This window comes from Ostrea edulis, chromosome 8 (assembly GCF_947568905.1).
Source record: "Ostrea edulis chromosome 8, xbOstEdul1.1, whole genome shotgun sequence".
Classification (NCBI taxonomy): Eukaryota; Metazoa; Mollusca; class Bivalvia; order Ostreida; family Ostreidae; genus Ostrea; species Ostrea edulis.
Genome location: NC_079171.1, coordinates 65330251 through 65344762, shown reverse-complemented (window position 1 = coordinate 65344762; position 14512 = coordinate 65330251). Strand labels below are relative to the sequence as shown.

The following is a 14512-nucleotide window of genomic DNA, read 5'->3' as shown; positions in this document are numbered from 1 at the left end:
TAATGTGATTACCACTTTAAATTTAAATATTTTTATTGATTTGTGTGTGTGTTGTCTTTTTCTTTCTTATCGAAATGCACGCGTGACAATAGCTTGGCATAGGGCCTAGTTGTCAACAATTTAACGTATCATAATTTGTCTAATCCAAAAATAAATAATGATTGCACTGTTTATTTTAGAAAAACAGCGCCAATTACAGATGTATAAAGGAATAACATCCCCAAACAGTTTGTAGACAGCGACCCATATAAACATTATTTACGCACAATTTTGCCGATTTCATACACGCTTTACTCGCTATATTTGGGTATTTACATCGTTATATGTGTGCACTGGTGGCGAACACATATAAAACTCGGACAATTTATCAACATCGATTTAAATGTTGCCCATGGTAAATTAATTAGGCCCCTAAAAGTTGAGTTTTTAATAATATCTCGCAGTACTTTCACAATCCGAAGGGCGCATGTGACGTCACTGTACCACGTGACTACCTACCTAATTAACTAGACTTTTTGAAATCGGGGCTTAGATTTAAGTCTGTATTGTGGTTAATTATCGCAAAATTTCGGCGAACGAACTATTAGAATTAATTACTATACGCATAAAGAAGACAAAATGCATGTAATATTGTATACTTTGAAAACATGAGATATGTCCTTTAAGGATGTTAAGTATGATAGGAGGTTTCACTATTTCTGATAGTAATGACGAGCGGAAAGAATGTAAGCCTACAGTTAGTGATTGAACCCACCTTGCGAAGGACGACCTCCCTATCAGAGAGATTATAGCGAATATACATTGATAATTTTTTTTTAAATATTTGCCTTAACCAGTAGGCCAATTTCAACCAAACTTGGCACACTTCTTTCTTGAGTGATGACAAATTAAGTGTGTTTAAATGAAGGTCATACACTCTTTAAAAGGGGGATAATCACAAAAATGCAAAAATAGGCTGGGGTCATTTCAAAATCTTTTTAAGAACCAAAGGACAAAAAAAAAAACACAATCAAATTCCCATGTAAGCTTCCTGACATAGTGCAAATTCAAGTTTGCTAAAAATGCGGCCCCCAGAATTAGGATAAAGCCAACATAGGAGATATATTTTTTCATGCGAATTTATAGGGAATAGATCTTAAAAAATCTTCAGAACCCCTTGGTCAGACAACTTCAAATTAACATGACAATTTTCTGACATAGAACAGATTCATGTTTGTCAAATCATACCCCATGGGTATTGTGGGACGATAATATTGGATCAAAGCTTTACATGCGAATATTTAGGGACGATCTTCAACAAATTCCTCATTGAGCCAGAAAAGTTCAAATTTACATAGAAGGTTCCTGACAGTACAGATTCAAGTTTAATAAAAGCATCGCCTCTGTGGGGTGGGTATTGTGGGCCATAATAGGGAATCAAAGATGTACATGTTAATATATAGGAAAAATCCTTAAATATAGGCCAAGGTGACTCAGTTGAGCGATTTGGATTATGGGTCTCTTGTTATTTTCTTGTGAAGAATGTTAGACGAGACATATTTGCCTCCCCACACACATATTTTGAAGGAAAAAAAACGCTGTTATGTACCTAGCACTGACAAAGCTATTGGTCGGAACATGAATGACATTGCAAAAACAGTTGCTTTTAGGTGACAACAATCCTCAAGATATACGAGAGGCGAAGACAACGAACAGCGTTCAATCTCATAAATCCTGCAAGCAATAGAAATAGAAAGTTGGGCAAACACGGAACCCTGGGTTTACGAGAGATGGGATCAGGTACCAAGGAGGAGTAGGCAGCCCCTGTCGACCGGTCACACCCGCCGTGAGCCATATATCTTAAACAGGTAAACGGAGTTATCTATAATGAAAACCACTGCACCAAGAACAGTCTAAAAGTCGGTATTAAACACATCAGACAGCATTTGACCCAATGATAGGTTGTATTCGCAAACTACATCCTTAAAACGAAATGATATCGATCACTGTTAGTTATCTTCACATTTTCATCCTCTTTTACAGATGTACTTGATTAAATATGCATTACAAAATGACAACACAGCAGTAAATATTTTACCACATATTCAGTGTAAATTTTCCTTGCTTCTTGATCCCGATTCGATAGTCATAAACTAACAAATCTTTTATCAGAACTCCCCACGGTAAGTCAAATGAGCTTATAACAATAGAAAACGTTGTGAAGAAATGTATTAGAAATTCTCATCTTTACAAAATCAACTCAAAAACGCTATGACGAAAAGGATAACATCATCATTCATTGCTGAAAGCAAATGCTACTTTTACGTCATAGGCAGCGAATAGGCAAAGATTGATTGACAATCACCTTTATAGGAGTTATGAGATTGATCACTGTTCGTTATATTCACCTTTACAGGAGTTATAAGATTGATCACTGTTCGTTATCTTCACCTTTATAGGAGTCATGATATTCATTACTCTTCGTTATTTTTACCTTTATAGGAGTTATGAGATTGATCACCGTTCCTTATCTTCACCTTTACAGGAGTTATAAGATTGATCACTGTTCGTTATCTTCACCTTTATAGGAGTCATGATATTCATTACTCTTCGTTATTTTTACCTTTTTAGGAGTTATGAGATTGATCACTGTTCGTTATCTTCACCTTTATAGAAGTTATGAGATTGATCACTGTTCGTTATCTTCATCTTTGTAGGAGTTATGAGATTGATCACTGTTCGTTATCTTCACCTTTATAGGAGTTATGAGATTAATCACTGTTCGTTATCTTCAGCTTTATAGGAGTTATGAGATTGATCACTGTTCGTTATCTTCACCTTTATAGGGGTTATGAGATTGATCACCGTTCGTTATCTTCACCTTTATAGGAGTTATGAGATTGATCACTGTTCGTTATCTTCACCTTTATAGAAGTTATGAGATTGATCACTGTTCGTTTTCGTCACCTGTCATAAGTGACTGACAATTCATAAAGGGAGCATGAGTGAATTCAAGCAAATTATGAACTAATATGCGGCAAGTCAGTTTATGAAATAGAAGAAGTCAGTATATCTTATTTTCAAAACTGATACAAGTAATAAAAACATTACTGATACCAAAATTAAATCATTTGATACTTACAATTCCAAATCCTAAAGATGAAACCATTTGTGCTTTTGAAAGTGATTTATATAACTTTCTTTGGAATCACAAAACTCATAAAGTAAAGAAAAATGTCATAATTCAAGAATATGCTAATGGGGGTATTGAAATGGTTGACTATAAAGAATTTATCACTGCTCTTAAAGCAACATGGATTCGACGTATTCTACATTCAAATGCAAAATGGACAAAACTACTGAGGGCAGAACTAATGACTTGTATAGAAAAGATATGGGTATTTGGAATAGATTTTATCAATAATTTAAGGGTATAAATAACCAACAGTTTTTGGATAGATGTGTTTCAGAGCTGGTCAAATATAAATTCTGTAAAAGATAAAATCAACCCAGATTTTTATTGTGAACATATTTGTTATAATCCAAATATTACTATTGGTGGAAGATCAGTATTGTTTAAAAGTCTGCATGATTTAGGGATTATATTTATTTATGATCTTCTTGATGAAAAAATAGTAACTTGTACAGCTTTGATTATGTACAAAATGTTTTGAAAGTTAAAATGAATTGTGTAGAATATGCAGGACTAAAGAAAGCAATCCAACAAAGACAAGTTCTTATACTAGACAATACAAGAACTACAAAACCACTTTTGCCTATTATTCTCTCTACTATTTCAATATATTTCAAAGATAAAAAAGGTTGTAAAGATATGTATAAGCAATTGATAAGCCATAAAGCAACCAAAATTAAATCTATATCAAAATGGGAAGAAACAGAAGAAGGTTTTTCAGAGCTAGAATGGAAAAATATATTTGAACTTCCTTTTAAAACAACTCAAGAATCTAAATTGCCATGGTCACAGTTTCAAATCTTACACAGAATATTTCCATGCAACTACTATTTACATAAACTTAGAATTGTTGATTCCCCAATTTGCACATTTTGCAAGAGGGATTTTGAAACTATTGATCACATATTTGTAGAATGTCCATGTGTGAAAGAAATCTGGTACGGAATTGAAGAATGGCTTTGCGAAAAACTGGACAGGCATATTAGTTTTGATAGACAAGCAATTCTTTTTGGAAAATTTGCTAATAAGAATGTACACAAGGTGGAAAATTTGATAATTCTGATGATAAAGCAATATATTTATATTAGTAAATTCTCGAGTATAAGCAAATTAAGTATAGATGCATCCAAAAAAAATTATCATTGATAGAATTACAGTTGAAAAACTTTTGTTGTTGAAAAACTGCAGGTATAGGGAGTTTGAGAGATACTGGCAAAATATTTATGATAAATTATGATTGTATTAAAAAACTGTTGTTTTTTTGTTTTTGTTTTTTTTTTAAACCTAAGATTGTGTTCCATGCCCCCTTTGTTTTATATGTTTTTTTCTTTCTTTCTCTCTTTCTCCTTCTTTCTATTTATGAAATGTCTTTTGCATATGAATATTGATGATATTATTGTGTATATTAAATTACATATATGTATATAATGTAAAAGTCAAATAAAAAATCAAATAAAAAAAAAATTTGATACAATTCGTTGAACACTCTGAGACCCAAGGGCATACGTGACACTTATTGAGTATGTATCTTACTGTTCACGGATTTTGTTGATCAATGCCGTTGACAGCGAGGTAAAGATCGATCACCCATGAACTTTCAGTTACAAATCTAATAAGGAATTTAATATCTGGAGGACCATTATGTGATGAGAACCCAATATATGCACAGGAACTGATAACCATGATGTTGAATGTTAAGACGAACCGTAAAAAAAATACCGTATAGTGATTGAAGCTGTAAACATGCAGTGTTGTGCTGCTGCCTGTACAGAAATACTCCTTCACGATGCCAGGATACGACTCCAGCAAATTAGTTTTCAACAATATCCATTGTCGAGCTACGTTTCGTAAATGTGTGTTTATTATAAAAGTCAGGGTTATTTTGTCCAATACACACATTTAATATTTATTCAAAATCTCGCACTTTACTGTTAAGTAGATCTAGTCTTTAAAACTCCTTGTGGCATATTTATTCACTCGAGGGAGACATAATGTGATGTTGATGTCTCCATGTGAGTTAGGACGTCCGAGACGTTCAACAATATACAACCACCTAACCAAACTTATGATCTTCATGACTCGATGATAATTGTTAAAAGACCTGAAAAAACTATAAATAATGAAAATAATGAAATCAAAAATATGAAATTAATATCTTAGTTATCAAAAAATAAATCAAATCTATCATACCAAAGATTGGACATATTATTAACTATGATTGATTGATTGTATATTGTTTAACGTCTCACTCGAGAATGTTTCACTCATATACAGACTTCACCACTGCCGGTGAAGGGATTCAAATTTTGGCCTATGTTCGACGCTTACGGCCATATAGCAGAGAGGGATCTGTATCGTGCCACACCTGCTGTGACACGGGACCTCGGCTTTTGCGGTCTCATCCGAGGGACCGCCCCATTTAGTCGCCTTTTACGACAAGTTAGGGGTACTGAGGACATATTCTAACCCGGATCCCATGGGACTACAATATAGTTCAGTAATACATGTATCTTAAACTGTCATTTCCATTTCGAAACCTCTGATGTCTGCGTTGTATTATCACTGATTTTGTTTAAAACACTAAATTAAGATTTATACATACATACACATATAAATGGATGAATTACATATCTTGTCATTTTATATATATATTTTTCAAAGGTATGCATGTGTGAACTTGTCAATGATGATAAATCAACAACTATTTTGTTCTCTAATTGATTTAATTGTGCCACGTGACTACCACACTATGTCCTGATGGTAAATATTATAGTAGGCATTATGGTGAAATCATAACTGAATCAGACGTGGTTCTATCAATCATTTACTTTGTAAAGCATCAGGATCCCAACTTTGTCTACTGTTAAATCGGAGCACCACCCTTCTGTGTAACATGCAAGGTGAAGATAACAAACAGTGATCAATCTCATAATTCCTACAAGCAATACAAAATAGATATTTGGGTAAACACGGACCCCTGGACACACCAGAGGTGGGATCAGGTGCCTAGGAGGAGTAAGCATTCCCTGTTGACTGGTCACACCAGCCATAAGCCCCATATCCTGATCAGGTAAACGGAGTTATTCGCAGTCAAAATCAGTGTGCCAAGAACGGCTTAACAATCGGTATGAAACACGTCAGACAGCATTTGACCCAATGAGAGGTTGTATTGACGAACTAAGCGACTAACATAAGATTTCTTAGTGTTTGAGTCCAATATGTCTTCAATTTAATGGCTGCAATATTTAAGCCTGTGCTCGTCCTTTGAGCAAGGGGACATCTTTATCGTACCGCACCTGCTGTGACAAGGGACCTTGGTTTTTTAATCTCATCCGAACGACCGCCCCATCTGGTCGCCCCGGACGACAAACAAGAGATACTGAGGACCTCTTCTAAGCCGTATCCCCACCGGATCATGACGAATGGAAAGATTAGAACACGTTTCATACTAAACCAACATTGCTCAAGATAACAGTTTTAACACCAACCCTTTTAACAACACGGACAGTGTACGTTGTATCATCAGTGATAAATGTGAATCTTTTTATAGCAGTCTCTAACTTAAACCACGAAATCATCGAGATCATGAGAACATCGCTGTGCATTATAATACTCCTCCTTGTATTGAGTCCAGTTGCCCAGTGTACAAAAGTGTGAATGTGTTTTCAATCTATTCATTTTCTAATGATAAAAAGGTACATGTATTCATGACTGTGATTTCAAACAATACGCCATGGTTTCTATTGTTTTATGCATTTAATAGTAGTTCGTGACTTCCTGGAAAGTTTTTGTGCTTTTACTTGGAAAACAATCTCTATGAATTTACTAATTGAATAAAACAGGGGACGTTTACTTCTTTTAGACACATGAAATCAGCATGTTATTAAGAGGTTCTTGCCATAGTGGCTACACTGTAAACATGTGAAATCATTATCTGAATACCCATGTGTTTTTATGCCCCCGATAACGAAGATCGGGGGCATATTGTTTTTCTCCTGCCTGTCACTCTGTCATTCAGAAATTCTGTCATATTGTAATTCTGTCTGAAACTTTGACCTTGACCTTGGAGTTTGACCTACTTTTTGAAAACTTTAACCTTGCTAATAACTTTTGAGCAGTAAGTGATAGAGCTTTGATATTTCACATGAGTATTCCTTGCGACAAGACCCTTTCGTTGGTACTAAACTTTTTGACCTTGACGTTTGACCTCCTTTTTAAAAAATTAACATTGGTCATAACTTCTAAATGGTAAATATTAGAGCTTTCATATTGCACGTGAGCATTTCTTGTGACAAGATATTTCTACTGGTACCAAGATATTTGTCCTTCTGATCTTGACCATCTTCGAAATTGGCCATTATCGAGGGCATTTGTGTTTCACACACATCTTGTTTTTATTTCTAACAGGATAGTATTTACTGTAAAAATAATAGACACTTGTGGGAGTTGAAGGATTCAGAAGTCTTAACATCCTGTTGATGTCTGATACATGAAAGGTGAAGATAAGGAATAGCGATGGATTTAATAACTCCTGTAAGCAATATAAAATAATGAGTTGGGCAAACATCGACCCATGAATATACCAGAGGTGGGATCAGGTCTTTAGGAGTAGTAAGCAACCGTAGTAAGCAAAGTAGTAAGCCAACCGGTCACACCCGCCGTGATCCCTAAATTTTGATCGGGTAACGGAGCTATCTCCATAGTGACGAAATAATGGTGATGTTTTCCAGGAAGATTTCTGAAAGCTCAAAAACACTCAGCAGATAGAGAAAAAAACTGATCTCAGCTACGAAGTGTTCAAGCAGAAACTGTTTTGATATTCAAGATAAATAATTACAATTGTTTTAAACAGATTGATGAAAGCTGCGGAGCTATTTGGAAAACAATTCGGTAAGTATGTAGAAAAATAGTTAACGAGATACTTTGAAATTTCTTTCGGACATAACATTTTTTTCCATGAAAATTTAAGATATCAGAATGTGCTGAAGAGCTTATACAATTAATTTAAACAGTATTTTATTATGAAAATTTACAATAGGATTGGATAGCAGGCACTGCCTATATAAGTTCTCTCTGTTCTTAGGTATAGCTGTATATTATCTTCTTTCTGGGTTTTTTTTTCTTAGGTAGATTGGTAGGTAAGTAGACGGAAATTGATTTTGAAAATCATTAAGCTTCCATGCCATCTACACACCATATGTGGCCCTATCGAGGCCGCATTAAAGCTATGGTGAACTCTAAAATTCATTTTAACTCCCAGATTTAAGTCATTGATTTATTACTTATTTACCTGCATTTAATCAGTCCATATATCCGATAACAATGCATAAGGAATGAAAAACACGTGAAATCACGTTTTCAAACATCCCAGTCAAGTCGGAATAAAAAAGACACCACGGTCATCCCCATCTGTTTCATACTTGGATATTTTATTAAATATAAATGTATAACAGCACCTTACAACACATTTTATGAGAAACAAGATGACTTCAGCTTCTCGATTGTCAACTTCCCAAATTCCTTTAGCGATAATCCATTGTCACCACCACATGGTGTTTTTGTTTTTGTTTGTCGAGTGATTCCATCAGTTTTTCAATCGAGACTCGATGCAGATCGATAAGATGAAGTCTACTTTAAAGTCGACAGTAATCAATCCAATAAGAGTCAGGGATACACCTACCCGCGGACACAACAGAGATCATATTAGGAATACAATATTAATAGTTGGGCAAACACGGACCCATGAATTTGTCAGAGGTGAGATCTGGTACCTATGAGTAGTCACCCCTGTCGAGCCCTATATCTTCATTAGGTAAATAGAGTAATTCGTAGTAAAAATCAGTGTGTTAAGAAAGGGTCAGCAATTGGTATAAAACACGTCAAACAACACTTGATCAAATGTCAGGTTGTAGTGGCAAACTAGATCGTTATAACAAGCATAAAAGGACTAAGACCATGTTTAGCTATATCGGCTCTGTGGTGTGTTAAAAAATAAAGCAGAATGAATTGAAATAAAATTGTTATCATTTGATAATATAATCTTTATACCATCGCGACGTGCAAAGATTTCCCCGCCAAAACGTCAGCTTGTGGAATTCTATACAAGACAAAACCGGTATCGGTCTGGTTTTCTGCAGAAATCTCCACTTTTTTCAAATTTAGTCATATAATTTATATAAAACACGACCTTCGATCCAGAAACTGACTGTAGTCTATCAAAATCTATCAATACAAATAAATTTTGCACGAACGATTTTTTGGATCGAAAGGTGTGCTGTTGATGAATATCAACTTTGAAATAAATCGAGAGCAATCCGGAATTATTTATTTTTGTGAGAGTTGTGGGTATTTTATTAATTATGTTGCTTTGAAAAATTAAAACAACATACTTATGTGGAGTCTACATCATTTCCATGCAGAATACACCCCTATGTGGTGTTTTTATCATAAGTTTGTGCAGGAATTCTAAAAGCTATAGAATTTTGATGCGTAAACAAACGAATCTGCTGTCCGACAAATCGGACCTTCAATGCTATAGAAAGTTTTTATTTAGACGACACCAACAGAATTACTAAGATCAAAATGAAAAGAATTTATAGAACATGCATTGATATAACTCAAACTATTGCCGATATATCGAAAGTATAACGTTAACTAGGGCAAGTAAACGTATGAAGGATTTTTAAACGTGTGACGTCATAGATGTCGTGGCTTAGTGGTAGAGAGCCCGTCCTTCAATCGGGAGATCCGGGTTCAATTCCTACCCGTGTCAATATTTTTTTTTTAAATAATACTGTTAACTACATTTTTCTTGGCGTTATTGAAAAATTAATTTCTTTCAAGACACTGAAGATGAAATTATACCTGAATACAAATAAAAATAGCAATCACAGAACACCAACAAAATATGCAAGGATTACAGATTACATTTTTTTAAATTCATTGAAAAAACCCAAACCAAAATACTCTATTTTCGGACTTGATTTTATTTCAAAGAATGAACCAGCAAAAGATAATGGAAAGGAAAGTTTTCCAATGCATCTAATGTACAGAAGAAAAGTCAGAAAAAATGTGAATCCATTAGCTATTCGTCATTTCCTGCAGAGTAAGAACTTTCTTGTTGAAACCACCACATGCTATATTGTGTAGCAAGTGTAGACATGTGTGTCAGTAAATTCACATCCAACAAAATTGTCACCACCAATCTCGGCCACTTCCTGAGACAAAGTCTCTACAGAGAATTTCAATACCTCTCAACAGAACCAGGCCTGGGGTAATGGTAATTAAATGACAACCAGTTTCAATGTAATGGGGGTGTAATGGACCATTTTTGCATTACAAGTAATGGTAATGTAATGCATACTGTACTAAAAATTATTTTTCATTACATTTACACTACTTCAAATATTTGATGATATTTCGAAGATTTAGAATAATTCATTTTATTAGTGATTGACTGAAGCATTTGAAACATTGATGACAATCAAATGCAATGAATATCTTAATAGATATGTTTCCTAACATTGCTGAATATTTTGTGTACTTATGTTAATGTATAATTAAAAATCATAATACAGAAATAATTTTTCTGCCATTTCTTTAATATCTGACAGTATGTTATGTAAATGTGTAATGTAAATTCACTCTCAAGTAATGTAATACATTATATTTCAAAATAGGAGTAATGGTAATGTGAAATTTTCTAGGTAATGTAAGGCGTTACATTGCTATGTAATTGACATCAATCCTGGATAGAACACCTTCTCATGCATATATGCAAGTGCCTTGGACCCCAACTTGTCATTTCCTCTTTTGCAAGATTTTCAGCATTTCTTCATAGAGATCATAATTCCAAATGCAAGGTGTCCAAGATGATGAATTCAGACCTGACCAGTGTTTTTGACAATTTGATAACTTTTGACTCTACACTTTTCATCATTCAAAAAGTACATTATGACATTCATAATTCAACATGCAGATTTTCATTTGAATCATCAAATATGAATTCTTCCAAATAATAACCCAACCCCCCCCCCCCAAAAAAAAACTTTAAAAACCTCCACAGGTATATTTCAAATGACATAGAAGTGCCATGGGTTAATAAGGGTTAAACTTCAGAGTCGACATGTTTCTTCCAAGCAATATAGTCTTGTTTGGATCCAGTTTTTCCAGTTCTGATATAACTGCCTGATACTGTACAATGTAGGTGTCAATCTGGTCCCCCTATTGTGGGAATCTGTTTCCACATAACTGCTGTATAATCTGGTACCTTGCTATTGGCAGGCACAACAAGGAAGCTATTCCTTCAGTGATGTCCAACACTTATTAGCATGTGTCACTGATGCCACTATCATTGATGAATCTGATGGCAGTGATGATAGCATTATTGAGGAGTAGGAATATGGATTCTTGTCAATCTGATTCATGTCACCCTTGCCATCAATTTTTGCTGTACATATTATATCATCCTGAAATTCAAATTACTCCAGTATTATATCATTATCAAAACTATATCATAAATGAAAGGTGAAGATAACAAACAGTGATCAATCTCATAACTCCTACAAGCAATACAAAATAGATAGTTGGGCAAACACGAACCCCTGTATTATAATATTCATATAAAAGTTGTATTTTCATGCCCTCATGTATTTTCATTGATACAGAATTCAGAAAAATTACATTTATGTATTCGGTGGGAGATTGACATGTCTCCAACTAAACAATAGAGGACAGTTTAGCTACATGTACATTTCTGCATAAATAATTATATACACAAACATTTCATTTGAATTTGATTCCCCATCTAATAATTTTTGTTGTAGCTAATGTTGATATATTACATGTATCTTACTTCACAATTATCAGCAAATTCACAAAATATTTTTATCTTTCATGCTCTTTCTTGTGGTAGATGTATGGAAAAATTTAATATTCAATAATATAAAGGAGATAAGCTAACAAAAAAATATATGCTTAAATCATGGTAGTACCCATGAAATTCAACATTTTCTGAGTGATTCTATATCTAATCCCAATGCAGGCATGTAAGTTGTAAGTGTAATTGTTGAAATTAAGTTTGACATGTTTACAATTTATCTTGAAATAAGGCATATTTAAATTATAAAACCAAACTGTTCTTATGATTTTCCTGGCTTAATGGTGCTTTTAAGTATTTAAAAATTATTGAATGTAAAAATCATTCCGACTTTTCTAATCCATGTTTCCGCGTAAGGCCAAAAAATATATATATGTTAATTGGTTTCCACTTTCCCGACCTACCCTAATTAAAAATTTCTGTTGACCCTAACACATTTTTTTCTATTCTCACAGATTTTGCAAATGTCATCACTACAACAAGAATATATTTATTGACTTATGAAGTTATTTATTATGCACTAATACCAGACAGATTCCAAACCACAGAAACAGTTTTTGTTTACAGTAAATTGAAGAAATGCATCGATTCATCATATAACTTTTATTTGATTACTAAATAATCACTAAGTTAAGTTTAAACATAGTAGAATACTAGAATACCAAATCATTCGAAAATTATTCAACCTATAACCCCCCACAGGCCTACATGTTACCCCAGAGACATATACCATTATGGAAATATACATCTATATACAATTATATGTCTCTTTAACCTATACAAATACTTTTTAGACCATACAATGATACATGGAAAGTTCAAAGTGTGAAGTGAGTCAAACATCATGTAAGAAAATTCAAATAGACCCGAGAAGGTCATGCACTTGGAATTGAAAATGGCATGATCGTGAAACAGCTGATTTTTCTGATCAGCTGATATACATACAATTTTAAATCTTAACAATATATAATTATAATAGATAAACAATAAATATATGTTGACAACAGTTAACAGATTTGTTGTGGGATTTCCAACAGCCCAATGCGTGAATATTACGTGTTTGTCAACACACCACAGGCGCACCATACTATTCGTTCCATGCGACTTGTTTATTATTTTTAAGAGCAATTGGTACACCTATTTGGTTATACAGTTTAACGAGTAGAGGTGAAGTATATTCATATTTCTAAAACTTACGTTGAAATGCGACGAGTACATCCTCTGCAACTTCCACGAACAGCACAAACAGGCAAACGGCGCGGCGTGTGAAAATGGCCGAATGAAGGATTGAAAAATATGGTGTGTCATTCGGGCTATAAGTAAAATAACCTTATTGCGTATTTTGAAAGAAAATTTCTTTTTCAAGATCTTATTATATATTAAACCGCTCATTGCATAATTATGTTTTACAATACGTTACCACTTCTAATAATATATAGCGACGTTGTATGACGCAATCTTAAAAAGTAGAGCAAATTATAGGATTTATACTAGTAATGTAAACCTAAAAATAGTGTTCTTTCACGAACTCTACATATAAAAACCAGTACATTATAGGAAAAGAACATGTTAGAGAATATTTCTAACAAAAAATTATTCACTTTGGACGTTAGGCCGAATTTTGATAAACATGGTCTTAGTCCTTTGCGACATGCTGACTTTATACAAATATTGTCAATTTCTTTTTTTCTTGAAGAAGCAACTGTCTATGATGTCAAACTGTGTAGTCTTTGATTTGTCATGAGGAATGGTCGTGTAAAGTTTTGATGTTGTTGATTTGAGAAAAGTTTTGTAATTTAAAATTTACTAAATGTTCCTCAATTTATTTTAGAATCCATATTTGATTTACACCACTGTACAGAGGTTGTGGCACAATACGTCTCGAGTTTCTCTTTCACAGCTATTAATATTTTCGTGATGAGCAAAGATATGGGCTTCGTAGAGCACTTACTGGATTCAGCAATGCATCTTTGTTTGTAAGTGTTTTTATGTAGTTTAGGAATTCAGTATAGGTACGGCAACTCATATTCATTCCACCCCTTGACTAAGATATTAAATGTGTCTAAAAGTGAACCATGGTTTTGAAGAATTTCATCTTTTGATAGGGCAGTTGGAGTACAAGTACGATTATAAAATGCGGAATTAATGCTAAGTTCGTTTAAAATACATTTGTAATAATGAACCTTGCAAACAAAGACAATATTGTGACAAGCTTTGTCAGCTGGAACCAAAACAACACCCTCATGTTACCTATCTAATTATAAAATTGATTAATTCGATTATGATGATTTGTGGTACTTTACATTTTCACTCTAATCTAGTGAAAGGGACTGTATCATCTATATCAGATAAACGATTGATTGCTGTTTTCCGCCACACACAACAATTTTTCAGTTATCTGGTGGCGGCTAGTTTTTTATTGGTGGAAGAGAGAACCCAGATAAAATGTACCTTCCTCAAAT

General features: G+C 33.8%; 1 long non-coding RNA gene across 1 annotated transcript; it reads right to left on the bottom strand.

Annotated features, from left to right (window-relative positions):
- Positions 1-10137: 10137 nt before the first annotated feature.
- LOC125652771 (uncharacterized) lies at positions 10138-13687 on the bottom strand. Its single transcript, XR_007361677.2, has 2 exons — positions 13248-13687; positions 10138-11640 (listed from the first exon to the last, which is right to left on the bottom strand). It is a non-coding gene; the product is annotated as an uncharacterized LOC125652771 (long non-coding RNA).
- Positions 13688-14512: the final 825 nt, after the last annotated feature.